The 14,518-nt window shown below is 44.2% G+C and overlaps 1 long non-coding RNA gene across 1 annotated transcript in view; it reads right to left on the reverse strand.

Moving 5' to 3' along the window:
* Positions 1-7,494: 7,494 nt before the first annotated feature.
* Positions 7,495-14,518, reverse strand: part of LOC135101213 (uncharacterized) — a 150,318-nt gene continuing 143,294 nt past the window's right edge. Inside the window, exon 5 of the long non-coding RNA XR_010269157.1 lies at positions 7,495-7,898. This is a non-coding gene — a long non-coding RNA (uncharacterized LOC135101213). The remainder of the gene's footprint in view (positions 7,899-14,518) is intronic.

Consider the following 14,518-nt stretch of genomic DNA (forward strand, 5'->3'; position numbering starts at 1 on the left):
GGTAAGGGATGAACCTGAACGCAGACTAAAGGGGAAAGCTTGGATGAGGATGAAAGTCAGATTACCAAGTAAACATTTCCCTTCCACTCAACGTTTTTCACGGAAAATTTACCCTTCCAAGTGTGTGAATAAGACAAGATTCTTTATGACAAGCCTTGTTTAATAATCTGGCTGTGAGTCGCGTCGAGGAGAGGGGCGAGGCGAAGGCTGCCTGACTGACAAGTGACGCTTAAAAAGTACAGATGATGCGTCAAACAAATACGTAAAACTGAACATCGGACGTGCTATTGAGCAGACGTGTGCACCGCTATCACGTTAATTAACGCGGTTTTAGAAAAAAAATTTCTGACACATATAATTACCGCGCAACTCAACTGTATGAAATCGGAAGAAAATACCTTATTTATAAACAAATTGAGCGTTCCAGCATGCAGTCAAATCCTCGTCATATCAGCGGGAGGAAGACTAGCCATCACGTTTCATTCAGTTTTGACGAGTGTTAATACACTCGTTACATACTGTGTATGTACAGTGTTACATACAGAAAAAAAAGACTCAGAGATATCGATACGGTGGAGAAAAGAGAGAATACCTACTATTTCACATTCTCCTTCAGAGTTCACGTGACAACAGTCCAAACAGTCCAATGCGTCTCACGGCGTGAGCGGCGGGAGACTTCACCCCGTGAGTGACGCAGAACAATTACAGAGATGTGCTCGAACCGCCGACGCTTCGCGATGCGTACATAATGAACCACTGAACCCAATCAACGACTGCTTCACATAGAAGTCTACTCTGGCCACACTCGCCACGCCTCAACAGCACACGCTTAAGGGCTGAAGAGCAAGCCAAGAAGGGAGTGGAAGCAGAGTACGAGAACGTAAGAATTTCCTTTCTTTCCTTTGTAATGCAGCTGCTATGGGTTTAAGAGAGCGAATTCCATCGTTTTTCTTCGAAAATAACCCTCTAACAAGCTGATGAATCGGGATCATACTCCGAAAAAATTGTTTAAGACACTCTGGCAATCTTTATCACTACAAGTATCTTTGTAAATTTACTCCGCGTAAGACCCAACCAGCTGCCCGACGCATGAACGTATCAAGACGTTCTTGTGACGTCTCGCCCTACTGTTATCCTTTCCAGCTCGGAGCTCCCGCCACCGCCAGCATTACTGTGAATCTATATTGTTACTTTTATCTAGTGTCAGTACTCGTAAGCTACTATAATGATATTTGAGGGAACAGAGCCTATCATTGCCTTTCACGTGACATTGTAGCACATCCCGGTCTTATAATGTTTATATTAAGTAGAATTTTCTTATTTTCTTTGCTTTCAATAAAACACCATTCTATCCCTATGTATTACTTAATTACTCGAAAGTATTATGCACTTTTATTTTTGTCTCCTCTTATTATAGGTATAGTTTATTGTACTTCGTCCTTTGACTGATGCTCTGAATACACGAAGCAATGTCCATTTCCAGGCTTGCATCGCAGAAGAAAGGAAAGGAAAAACGAAGGGTGTACAAATTATGCAGACACAAGACTAAGCACTCTGTATGTTTTATTCCCCATCACTATAAAGAAACAACATCTCTATCGGGGAGGAGCCGAGGGAGTGACGTCACAACGACGTCGTGACACCTTCAAAAGGCCTGCGGCTGGCTGGGTCTTAAGCGCGTTGACTTACTGTACAAGAGTAAAGCCTTTATTAACCACTATTGTGACGACAATAGTGACGAAAATTAGCTAGTGTTCGAAACACACTCTGTCAAAGTATGATCCCAATTCATCAGTCTGTTAAAAATTATTTCAGGTAGCTGATGTAACACGCCCTCTGAAATCCATAGTAGTATTAGTCTAATACTGCTAGTGCTAGTGCTAGTGCAGAGTAGTGCAGTTGCATCAAACAGGATCAAATAGGATCTGAAGTTCAACTGGTTAAAATTCCTTTCTCTACATTTGTACTCAACTACTACCTGTACTCAACTATAGTCCTTGTCCATGAGTTTGTCTAATCTTCTCCTAAAGCTCCCTAATGACTCCAGTAACAACCTAATAGCCGACTATTCCACTCATCGATCAATCTAATAAAAGCACATTTCTTCCTTTCTCTCTATTTTTTTTTAATGTGACCTTATTAACAGAAAGGACAAATAGATAAACAAAGACAAACAGATTTAGAGAAAGAAAAAGACTGAAAACAATAAGAAAAGTAAGTGCTATCATCAGTCACACTACTACTACCGTTACTACTTACTCACTGCTACTAGTACTACTATTATTATTGCTACTACTACTACTACTACTACTACTACTACTACTACTACTACTACTACTACTACTACTACTACTACCATCACCACCATCCCCACCACCATCCCCTTTACGTGTTCAGAAAGCATCACCAAGGAAACACTAATGGTGTTGATTCACGTTCACTCTTTTCTTCCAGAGCGAGTTGATTTAATATGCAAGATTAGATTTCCTGGCCAGTCTTGATGAGTATTGAATTCTCTCTCTCTCTCTCTCTCTCTCTCTCTCTCTCTCTCTCTCTCTCTCTCTCTCTCTCTCTCTCTCTCTCTCTCTCTCTCTCTCTCTCTCTCTGAATAATTAAATCTTTCTCGCTGACTTCCCCGTGAATTCTTTTTCATCCTTTGATAATAAAACGTATTTTCATTTCAATGCATCTTTGCAAATTCTCTCTCTCTCTCTCTCTCTCTCTCTCTCTCTCTCTCTCTCTCTCTCTCTCTCTCTCTCTCTCTCTCTCTCTCTCTCTCTCTCTCTCAGGAGGAGCACACACTACAACCCCTGTGATCGTGTCCCAAAGAGTCAGGTTATAATGGTAATGGTGAGTAGGCACGAGAGAGAGAGAGAGAGAGAGAGAGAGAGAGAGAGAGAGAGAGAGAGAGAGAGAGAGAGAGAGAGAGAGAGAGAGAGAGAGAGAGAGAGAGAGAGAGAGAGTGTGTGTGTTGGGGAAGGGATGATGATGGGGAAGGGAAATTTAAGAAAGATTTCATCAGAAGATAAAATTATGTGTTTTTATTAAGAGTGAGTGGAAAGAATTCATGGGAAAGTTACCGAGAAAGAGTGTGGCCTGCACCTCTGCTTGCTTTAGTGTACTGTGTGTGTGTGTGTGTGTGTGTGTGTGTGTGTGTGTGTGTGTGTGTGTGTGTGTGTGTGTGTGTGTGTGTGTGTGTGTGTGTGTGTGTGTGTGTCCATGAATGTCTAATAGTATTTTTCCTTATTTATTTAAATCAGCCTGTTACCCCCCTCTCTCTCTCTCTCTCTCTCTCTCTCTCTCTCTCTCTCTCTCTCTCTCTCTCTCTCTCTCTCTCTCTCTCTCTCTCTCTCTCTCTCTCTCTCTCTATATATATATATATATATCAAAGCAACAGCAGCAGCAGCAGCATCATGTCGTCGCGGAGTCTGGAAGCGGGAATGGCGTCCTCAAAGTGGCTTCAAAGAACGTCTCAAGAGGAGGGAACAGCACCGCCACACACGCCCGCTCAAAACCCGCCACGCCTTTCCTCGCATTCACCAAGCGCCTGCCACGCCTTCTCCCCTCACTCCTAGCCAAGGGAAATATAGTTTCTATTTTCTTAGGTCTTATTTCACGTCCCCTTCCTTCTTCTTATCCTTCGCTCTCTACTTCCTCTCTTTCTCCTCTTCCTCCTTCCCCAGCCAACAATTTTGCCGAAAAATAATCTTCAACACCTGACATATTCCCTTACATCGGCTTACCGCAGGAAGGGTTCCCGAGGAGGGACGGAGAGGAGAGGGAGAGGTGGGAAGGAGAGGATGCAAGACATACGGAGGAGGAGGAGGAGGAGGAGGAGGAGGAGGAGGAGGTAGGAGCTACGTAATGTATGCGGTAATGGATGGAACATTTTTTTATCAATAGGGAGGAAAGGAAGAGGAGAGGAATGGTGCGTGTGTGTGTGTGTGTGTGTGTGTGTGTGTGTGTGTGTGTGTGTGTGTGTGTGTGTGTGTGTGTGTGTGTGTGTGTAAGACCGGTAAGTTTCCTACTTTCGTTGAAAATAACGAAGTGAATGGAAGAAAGGAAGGGAGAGTTTTAGTATTGCCGTTCCCTTCACTCTTGTCCTCCTCTATTTCCTGTCTCGTCTCTTCCGGCTTCACACACATCACAAACTGCCCTTTCTCCCTCCCTCCCTAAATTCCTCCATTCTCCCGCATACACCTGAAGACAAGGGTTAACTCTCCTTTCTTTAATCCCAACCAGACGACACAGGCATTTCAAGCATCACACAGCACTACCCATCTCATAATCCATCCACATAGTCTCCCATCGCGTCCTCCCCTCTTGCTTCCTCACTCCTTCAGTAGTCAAATTTAAAGACCTTTCCTGATTCCCTCCTCTCTTGCTTCCTCCCTCCCTCTCTTTCACGTCTCCTCTCCTCCCTGTTTTTCTGCCGCGGCGGGTCTGAGGACTGGTGATGAGCGGCGGAGGAACCGTGCACACTACAGGATAAAATTTTTATGTTTGTACGCCACAGGTAATACACTAAACAGAAGTAGGAGGCAGAACACACACTCCTCTCTCTCTGTCTCTCTCTCTCTCTCTCTCTCTCTCTCTCTCTCTCTCTCTCTCTCTCTCTCTCTCTCTCTCTCTCTCTCTCTCTCCCCGTTTTTTTAATACGTTTATGGCATAAGACTCACCTTAGTAAATTAATATGAAATAATACAGAAGTCACCACGTATATCTTTAAGCTAAAGTTGGGAAGACAAAAGTGGATAATACCTGCAATAAAAGAAACTCAAGCAGACAGACTGACAGACAGACATGCAAGATAGGCAGGCAGACAGACAGGCTGGCACGACGCAGAGACAGACAGGCAGGCAAACACACAACTTGAGATACTCATTGCCCAACTTTAGGCAACGGCAGGGAACGAGAGAGAGAGAGAGGAGGGGGGCTTCTCCCTTACCTTACCTACCCTCACTTCACCTCCCTCCCTCCCTTCCTCCTGGCCATTGCGGGGTGGGACAGAAACGTTCCAATATTCAGACTCAACTTCTGTGTGGCATAAAGTTATAACGAGAGGCTTTTGTGTGACCCTGACCCTGCCTGTGATGGCTGTGTTCAGGGTAAGTACTGTATAGACTCTCTCTCTCTCTCTCTCTCTCTCTCTCTCTCTCTCTCTCTCTCTCTCTCTCTCTCTCTCTCTCTCTCTCTCTCTCTCTCTCTCTCTCTCTCTCTCTCTCTCTCTCTCTCTCTCTCTCTCTCTCTCTCTCTCTCTCTCTCTCTCTCTCTCTCTCTCTCTCTCTCTCTCTCTCTCTCTCTCTCTCTCTCTCTCTCTCTCTCTCTCTCTCTCTCTCTCTCTCTCTCTCTCTCTCTCTCTCTCTCTTTCGCGTGTGTGTGTGTTCATTCCTTGAGATTCCATCATGATTTTTCTACATTTTAAAAAGTTTCTCTTCATAACACTGTAGTGGAACTCCATAACTTCAAAGCTTCGAAACTTTCATTTTAAAGGCGCACTACAAGACGTGTGTGTTGGATGAGGAGAGGAATAGGGAAGGGAGGGGCGTGTGTGTTTTGGGTAGTGGTAGTTGTGGTGGTGACGGTGGTAACAGTGGTGGTAGTGACGGTGGTAGTGGTGGCGGTGGTGGTGGAGGTGGTGATAGTGGTGGTGACGGTGGTAGTGGTGGCGGTGGTGACGGTGGTAGTGGTGGCGGTGGTGGTGGTAATGATGGTGGTGACTGTGGTAGTAGTGATGGTGGTGATGGTGCTAGTGGTGGCGGTGGTGTTGGAGGTGGAGATGGTGGTGGTGATGGTTGTAACTTCAAACTTTCTCCTCAGCGCCTCCTTTACCTCTTCCAAGGAAAACCGAATCCATATTTTTATTTTCTTATCTAAGATTTGTGCCCAGATTTCGCTTTCCTCCTAGACGAAATTTCTTCAGAATTGTTGAAGTTTCAGACGGCCTGTGAGGGAAACTGCTGATTGACAGGAGAAATGAAAATGTGTTGACTATGGAATCCTGTGAGATTCTTAGCGACTCGCTAACAAAGCGAGAGAGAGAGAGAGAGAGAGAGAGAGAGAGAGAGAGAGAGAGAGAGAGAGAGAGAGAGAGAGAGAGAGAGAGAGAGAGAGAGAGAGAGAGAGAGAGAGTCAAGCAATCAGGCAGCCAGAGAGCAGCCATACGGAAAGACAGCGGGACAGACAGCCAGCCAGGCAAGCATTGTATTATATGAAAAATAAATAAATAAAATCCAGTCATCTAGGAAACCATTGATCTTTGCAGCTAACCACCCACTCATCTATATATCTAAATACCAAGCACCTATTTATCTACTTATCCAAGCAACCTGCCAGACAGCCGCCCACCGTGACACCATTCATCCATCCAACCATCCATTCATGTTGTGTATATTTCTTCAGGATCATAACAATTTTTCTCCTAATACTCTATGTGCCTCGGGCCAGTGCTGACGGGCAGCCAGTGGGGCGGGAGAGGGCAACGGAGACAGGCCATTTCTGAACACCAGACTGGCAGATGAGGATGTGTTCAGTCCAGTGGAAAAGTTGTAGCTTAAATTGACTTGCAAAAACTAGGGATTCACACTCCACTTTATATATATATATATATATATATATATATATATATATATATATATATATATATATATATATATATATATATATATATATATATATATATATATATTTTCCTGGCGCCATCCTTCAGTTTCATGTTTACAAATTGATGTAGAGGATGACAAGTGATACAAGAAGCGGCAGTTTTTGTTTGAGTGCATCAAGAATCAATGCAACTTCCCCTTGCTTGTGTCCTGTGCTCTCCTTGTCCCACGAGGTAGATCATAGTGCCCTCCCTGCTTCTCTCTCCTTCACAACTTGCCTCTCCTGAGCGAGCATCTGCCTCATCCATTACCTGCCTTGCCTGTCACCTACCTCACTTGCTTTCTGCCTTACCCGCAGCCAGCCTCATCCATTACCTGCCTCGCATGTCACCAGCCTCACTTGCTCTCTGCCTCACCCACAGTCTGCCTCATTCACCACACGCCTCACCTGACGCACACTCCTCCCCGGTAACCTCCCTCACCTTTGTCTGTCCCGCTTGCTGCCGCTGCCTCATTACCACATGCCTGTCTCCCTGCACCTGCCTCAGAGAGAGAGAGAGAGAGAGAGAGAGAGAGAGAGAGAGAGAGAGAGAGAGAGAGAGAGAGAGAGAGAGAGAGAGAGAGAGAGAGAGAGAGAGATCCCTGGGTTCAGCTCCTCGCGACAGAAAGATGCAGGTTTGGAACGTTCGTGGGAAGCAATATTGGGAGGGAAGGAATTTACTGAACTGTTTATTTACTCACCCACCTGTGTGTGTGTGTGTGTGTGTGTGTGTGTGTGTGTGTGTGTGTGTGTGTGTGTGTGTGTGTGTGTGTGTGTTCCTTAATATTAGGGTATTTTCTTTCATTCTGTGCACATATGACCCACTTTTCCTGCCTTTTCATCTGCATTCAAGCACACACACACACACACACACACACACACACACACACACACACACACACACACACACACACACACACACACACACACACACACACACACACACACACACACACACACACACACACACACACACACACACACCTGTAGAACCTGTACCTGAGGAATGAAGTTTTGAGTAGATGGTGCTGCCCATGTCACTCTGGTGCGCCGGCACTGTAGGTCCCGTCTGCCCGTTGCTGTGCCAGCTGATCGATGGTGCTGTCACTGGTGGCACGAACATAGTAGTGGGGCAGTTTGGGTGTGTCGGGTATTGTCCAGAGAAACTTATCCAGTAGGGATTTGAATTTTGCTCTGGACTTAAGTTACTTGACTCCCATAGATGTTTTGCAAGTGCGTTGAGCCACATCACCACCCTGAGAGAAAAGAAAGTTTAGTTAAATTTACTTTCCTTAAAACCATGCATTCAACACACACACACACACACACACACACACACACACACACACACACACAGTCTCACCTTGACTTGTCTCACACTCTAAGCATGCGTGAAATCTGGCAAATTATTACCTGCAACATCAGTGTAGTAAGTGTGTGTGTGTGTGTGTGTGTGTGTGTGTGTGTGTGTGTGTGTGTGTGTGTATTGAATGAATGATTTTCAGGAGAAAAAATCTAATTAAACCTCCCTTGCCTTCAGAGTGGTGGTGATGGTGGTGGTGGTGGCGGTGGTGGTGGATCTAGTGGGGGGTCATGCGGGGGTGAGGAGCGGCTGGAGGAAAGTGAGGAGAGAAGTGTGTGTTTGTTTGTGGTGCGTTGTCTTGAAAATTGTGAACATTATATCAAGCAGGATTGAAAAATCATGTTTTTGTGCGAATTTATTGCCTGTCCTGAAAATGACTTATCTGTCACACCATCAGTCTGGGAACAAGCAAGCAAGCAACTCCTTATACTCACATGCAACCTTGGAAGCACAACCTTGACTGCAGTGTTCACTAGTGGCGGCCTTTAGAAAAAGTAATACGCATGTCCCCCTATTCCCATGTCTTTCCTTCCTCCTTCCATTCACCACCACCACCAGCGTCATTATCATTAAATACTATCATTATTAATTTACTATCATCATCATCATCATCATCATCATCATTGTCAGTCACCAACACCGCCACTGCCTCAAGGGAAGCTCCTGGTGATATCTACGCGGCAGCAACAAGTAGCATTGCAAGAGTGACCACAGCTCGCTAAACTTGTAAGAGAACAACTACAATACTTCTTGATTAATGATTAAAAATAAAACATCACGAACATCAACGGATATCACAATAGATCATCAACTATCACTAAAATTGAAATAGCGCCACAACAAGAAAGCCACTTGCCATCAGCAGATGTCACGAGAGCGCTGCCTCCCCTGCCCCAACACCGCCACGAGCAAGGTCGCAAGCCAAGCAGTGCACCATGGAGCCACACGGCCGCTGATTGGGTTAACAGCTCTGAGTTGTGGCGGGAAGCCTAGTGAATGACTAACTAATTGAGTAACTGAATGAATGACTACGTGAGAATTTCCACCAAGGCGCCGCAGCACGTGTGGTCTTATGGCGCGGCACAAATGTCATTACTGCAGCCTGTGCATCACGACGCCAACTTTGGCCTCAGTCTGATCCAAAACTATGTCTCGCATTGACTTCGGACTCCAGGCAGCGTAGAGGATGGCTTGCCTCGCGATGGCATGGAGCCCTACACTAATCGGGGCGCTGCAAGGACAAGCGAAGAGGTGTGGAAGAAATTAGATTAATTTCCCCCACAGTAAAGCTTCTCGACTTCGCCTATCACTTCTCATTGTGTGCTCTGTTTTGAATGCTGTACAGCCTGGTATGGTGACGTATGGACCAGAGAGAGAGAGAGAGAGAGAGAGAGAGAGAGAGAGAGAGAGAGAGAGAGAGAGAGAGAGAGAGAGAGAGAGAGAGAGAGAGAGAGAGAGAGAGAGCCGTCTATACTAAACTTACTGAACGAAAAAAAAAAAAAACCTAAAATTAATTTATTACTTTTCTTCCAGCAATGACAAAATAAACACTGGACAATCGTGAGCTGAATAAACAGCGTCCACACATCGATGCTTGGCGTGCGCTTTGTAGGAAAGTCTTATTTAACTTATTTGTTCCACCATTTTTTCAAGGGAATTTTTATCACAGCTAATCTCATCTCAACTCCTCTCTCTCTCTCTCTCTCTCTCTCTCTCTCTCTCTCTCTCTCTCTCTCTCTCTCTCTCTCTCTCTCTCTCTCTCTCTCTCTCTCTCTCTGTATTCATTATGCGTTGTTTCCAAGTATTTTTGTATTTTTAATTGCTTGTTTTTAGAGAGTAACTCAAGTTTTTCTCTCGTGTACAATGCATTCATTCTTCGTATTTTCTTCATTTATTACACTACAGTTAATCAAGCTTTCGTTAGTTAATTTACTATTCATAATCATAATATTCACATTGCTTACGCCTCTTGGAGCTAAGGGTTCCAAGCTCGATCCTAGCTTACAGTAGTTTCTTTGTGGGAGAGGCAGCGCTCGCTCTCATGAAATTAGTGGACGCTGTGACCTCGCTGTTGTGGCACCAATATGCATAAAGAAATAGTTTTATTCTTTCTGTTATTAGTATCACCCGTCATTATCATCATCTTTCTCCTCCTGCCCCTCACCGTCATCCCATCACGCCGACATCTGCAGCGCGTTGTCACTCACCTGCATGGTGCAAAAGGCGTACATGGAAAGCAGCAGCGAGGGAGAGGGGATTGTGGGGGTTTTTCTGGCTAGTTTTGACCGGCCGGAAAACACACAAAAAAAAATAATAATAATAATAAGATAAATAAATAAATAAATAAATAAATAAACAATACAAATAATTAAATGAATAGATAAAAGAAAACAGTTATATATAAAACTAAACTAAATCAAACTAAAAGCGGTAATAAAATAAATATTATTGTTACTGTCATTCTTTTACTCTTTTCGAATGCTGATTCACGTGGCAAGAATAAAAGAAAGATGTAGAAAAAAAAGATATAGTAAAACATAAAATGACAATAAAATCAACGATCCTCGTCCTCCTCCTCCTCCTCCTCCTCCTCCTCCTCCTCCTCCTCCTCCTCCTCCTCCTCTCTACTCCCTTACTTATTCTATCGGCAATATTATTTTTTCCTTCTCGAATGTTGAGTCACACACCAAAAAGAACACCATAGGAAAGTCATACAAATTCCAACTGTTACTGAAATCTTACTATATTCGTTCATTTATCCTTCTTCCCTTCCTTCTTTTTAGTGTCAAGTCTCCCACCAAAAGCACACAGCGATTTTGTATGTGTGTATGTGCGCGCGCGTGTGTGTGTGTGTGTGTGTGTGTGTGTGTGTGTGTGTGTGTGTGTGTAAGTGCCTGTGTTATACAAGTCAAGAAAAGACAACACGTGTGAATTTTTTTGTTGAGGTCAAAATTTCTTTCATATTCTATTCCTTACCATGAGAAAGAAAAGAAAATTAGAAGACGGACAGTTTGGGAGATGAAGGAATGGAGGACGAGGAGATAAAACAGCGAGTGGAAATGGAATAGAGTTGCAACACGAGGAAGAAAGAAGTGAGGGTGAAGAAAGTGATGGAGAGAGAGACAGAGGAGGGAGCCGAAGGGGAAATAAGTGGGTGTGAGAACGGCAGGAGGAGAGAAAAGAGAGGTGAGAGGAGGAAGAGAGTAAGGGAGATGCGTGATTCAAGACGCTGTGATGTGAGAGGTGAAGGGTGCCGAGGAGGAGGAGGAGGAGGAGGAGGAAGAGGAGAAGGAGGGAGACGAGTAGGGAAAGAAGGGATAGAAGGAAATATAAAGAAAAAAACAAACAGCGACAGTCATTGAGGTCCTGAGTAAGTTGTCTGGATAACTATTCTAAACGAACTCTTAGTGGGAGAGACAAGATAGAACAAAGAAAAGCTCTTCCCTATCCACCCATTCATTCGGCAGAAGCTGGTTGGGAATAGGAAGGGGTATCACGTGGTATTGAAAAAAAAAAAAAGCAAGTAGAATTTAAGAGAATAATGAAAAAAAAATATGGTCTACATCTGTTTTTGTTTCTGGGGGAGGGAGTGAACGTCTGAAGGTTGTGTTGAGGAGGAGGAGGGAGAGGAGGAGGAGGAGGAGGAGGAGGAGGAGGAGGAGGAGGAGGAGGAGGAGGAGGAGGAATACAAATACAAAGGAATACAAAGGAAGACAAACAGCAACAGACCCTGAGGTTCTTACTAGGCTGTTTGTTGAGACTATTTACTAACTACCAGTGATAGAGACAGGACAGCAAAGCAGAAGGCTCCTCCCCACCCACCTCCCTCCAGCCGAGGCTGGCAGGAAATAAGGCGAAACCATGTGATATTGAAAATCCACATGGAATTTTAGTAGAGAGTGAAAAGGAAATATGTAATCTACGTCTGACTACTAGTGTTTGTGGGGAAAGGTGTTAAAGCCTGGTAGATGTAATGTTGTGTGTGCTTTGTGTACGTGGATGCACAGTGTGTATGTTGAATGAGTGGTGCAGCAGCCTTGCCTTGCGCTTTCTAGGGAAGCAGCAGTCAATCAGGCCCCAGCTCCGTTCAGTCCACTGAGATAGCATACTTTCCCTGTAGGGACGCCGTACGCTGGTTTCCCCTTGTAACATTGATCCCTGGTACTTTAGTTCCCGACGGTGATCAATACTTGACAAGGCCCTCTCCGAACACAGCCCATCACATGTCGAGAGTAGCAGTGGCGACCGTTAACTCTAGGCTATCTGTGTATGTAGGCAGTGTTGTGTGGTGTGTATGTAGACACAGTGTGAAGTGAAAGAAGTGGCGCGGCAGCCTTGTCTGAGAGAGAGGCGGCAGTCAATCAGACCCTAGCTCCGTACAACCACTGTAAAAGTGCACTTCTCTTTACAGGACGCCGCACACTGTATAGTTACCCCCTGCAGCGGTGACACCTGGTACTTTAAATCCTGATGATGGTCACCAACTGTCAGGGCTCTTGACTATCCACAGGCCTTTACAGATCGAGAGCAGAAGTAGTGACCGTTCACTCCGAGCTATATGTGTCATGTATGGAGGGTGAGAGTACTTAAAGCTAACGGGCAATTTTGAGCACGATCAGAGGCCCAGGAGATCAGAAAAAGCGCGAGTTATTCGGAAATGAACAGTGACAACCGGGGATTAGATTCGAAGTATTTGTCTAGGCGAACTCTGAATGTTTCGATAGTACCTGAGTCAACGACATTTGATGGTAGACCGTTCCATATATTTACTACGCGATTAAAGAAAAAGTGTTTGGCTTCATTTATTATGAAACGTTTACCTACAATTTTAAAACCATTGTTTCTAGTGACATTTGATCGGTCGACTGATAGCTATTTTTCAATATTCTTATTTGTAAATCCGTTAAAAATTTTAAAACGCGTAATAAGGTCCCCTCTTACTCTACGCTTCTCAAGAGAAAATAAATTTAGTTCCTTAAGGCGTTCCTCGTAGGATTTGTTTCGCAACCTTGGTATCATTTTTGTCAATCTATGTTGTATTTTTTCTAATTTTTCGATATCTTTTTTGTAGTAAGGTAACCAAAACTGAGCATTGTATTCGAGATGGGGACGCACGAGTGAGTTATATAATGTTACTATTATTTTTTTTCGGATTTGAATGTAAAAGATCTTCTAATGAAACCGACTAATTTGTTTGCTTGCAGGAGGAGGAGGAGGAGGAGGAGGAGGAGGAATACAAAGAAATACAAAGGAAAGCCAAACAGCAATAGACCTTTTGGTCCTTGCAAGGCTGTTCGGTGACTACTACTAACTAGCTACAGGGAAGAGAGACAGGACAGCATAGCAGAAGGCTCCTCCCCACCCACCACTCCCTCCAGCTTGCGCTGGCATGGAGATAGTTGGGAAAAAGTACCATGCATTATGGAAAAACTGACATTGAATTTTCATAGGAAAGGATGAAAGGAAGTTCTACTATTTACCCTACGGAGGAGAAGGAGGAGGAGGGAGAAAGAAAAGCAATAACTGGAAAGTAGTGTTATGAAAAGAAAAAAAATAAAAGAACAAGAAGAAGAAAAAAAAGAGAAGGAAATTTCAAGGAAAAGAATGAGAAAGACGAAAGGAAAAATGAAGAGGAGAAGGAAATGACATTGGAGGAAAATGGAAGCAAAACAGAAGAGAGTAATGAAAGGAGGAGAAAAATAAGAAAGAAGAAAGAAAGAACGAGAGAGAGGAAGATAATAAGACGAAGACTACTGAGGCAACCAAATAGACCCGGTAAAGGGAAGGACGTCATTACCGACAGGACCTCGCCCCTTCCTCCCGTCACCCCTCCATCACTTCGCGCACACACTCACGCCTCAACAGGAAGAGAAGACTCGCTAGGAACACTGAGGCGCCTCCCACCACTAAGACAGAAGCAGGAAGGCGTGTGGTATATTCAGGGAAAGGAAGACACTCGTGGCCAACACTTCCCGAGCTTCACTCCCGCCAGAGTCATTAATTAGAAAGGTTTGTAGTGGTGAAAGTGAGGTCTCTCTCTCTCTCTCTCTCTCTCTCTCTCTCTCTCTCTCTCTCTCTCTCTCTCTCTCTCTCTCTCTCTCTCTCTCTCTCTCTCTCTCTCTCAACGCTATTTCTATGGTCCCCACTATTTAAGTCACGTAATAATCTACTACTACTACTACTACTACTACTACTACTACTACTACTACTACTACTAATAATAATAATAATAATAATAATAATAATAATAACAACAACAGTAATAATACACCTCTGCAATATTTTCCTTCACCTCAATTTTAATATCAGGTAATTTATAATGTTGGATAAAAATGCAATATTACCTCGTTCATCTTGTAACCAGAACGGAGGGAGGGAGGGAGGGAGAATGGAATGGAAGGAGGGAGAGAAGGAGGGAGAATGGAAAGGAAGGAAGGAAGGAGAGGATAGGAAAAGAGAGAGGCTGTTAAAGGAGGAAACAGCTTCCGTTCATCATATTTTCCATCATGCTCT

This window comes from Scylla paramamosain, chromosome 6 (genome assembly GCF_035594125.1).
Source record: "Scylla paramamosain isolate STU-SP2022 chromosome 6, ASM3559412v1, whole genome shotgun sequence".
Taxonomy (NCBI): domain Eukaryota; kingdom Metazoa; phylum Arthropoda; class Malacostraca; order Decapoda; family Portunidae; genus Scylla; species Scylla paramamosain.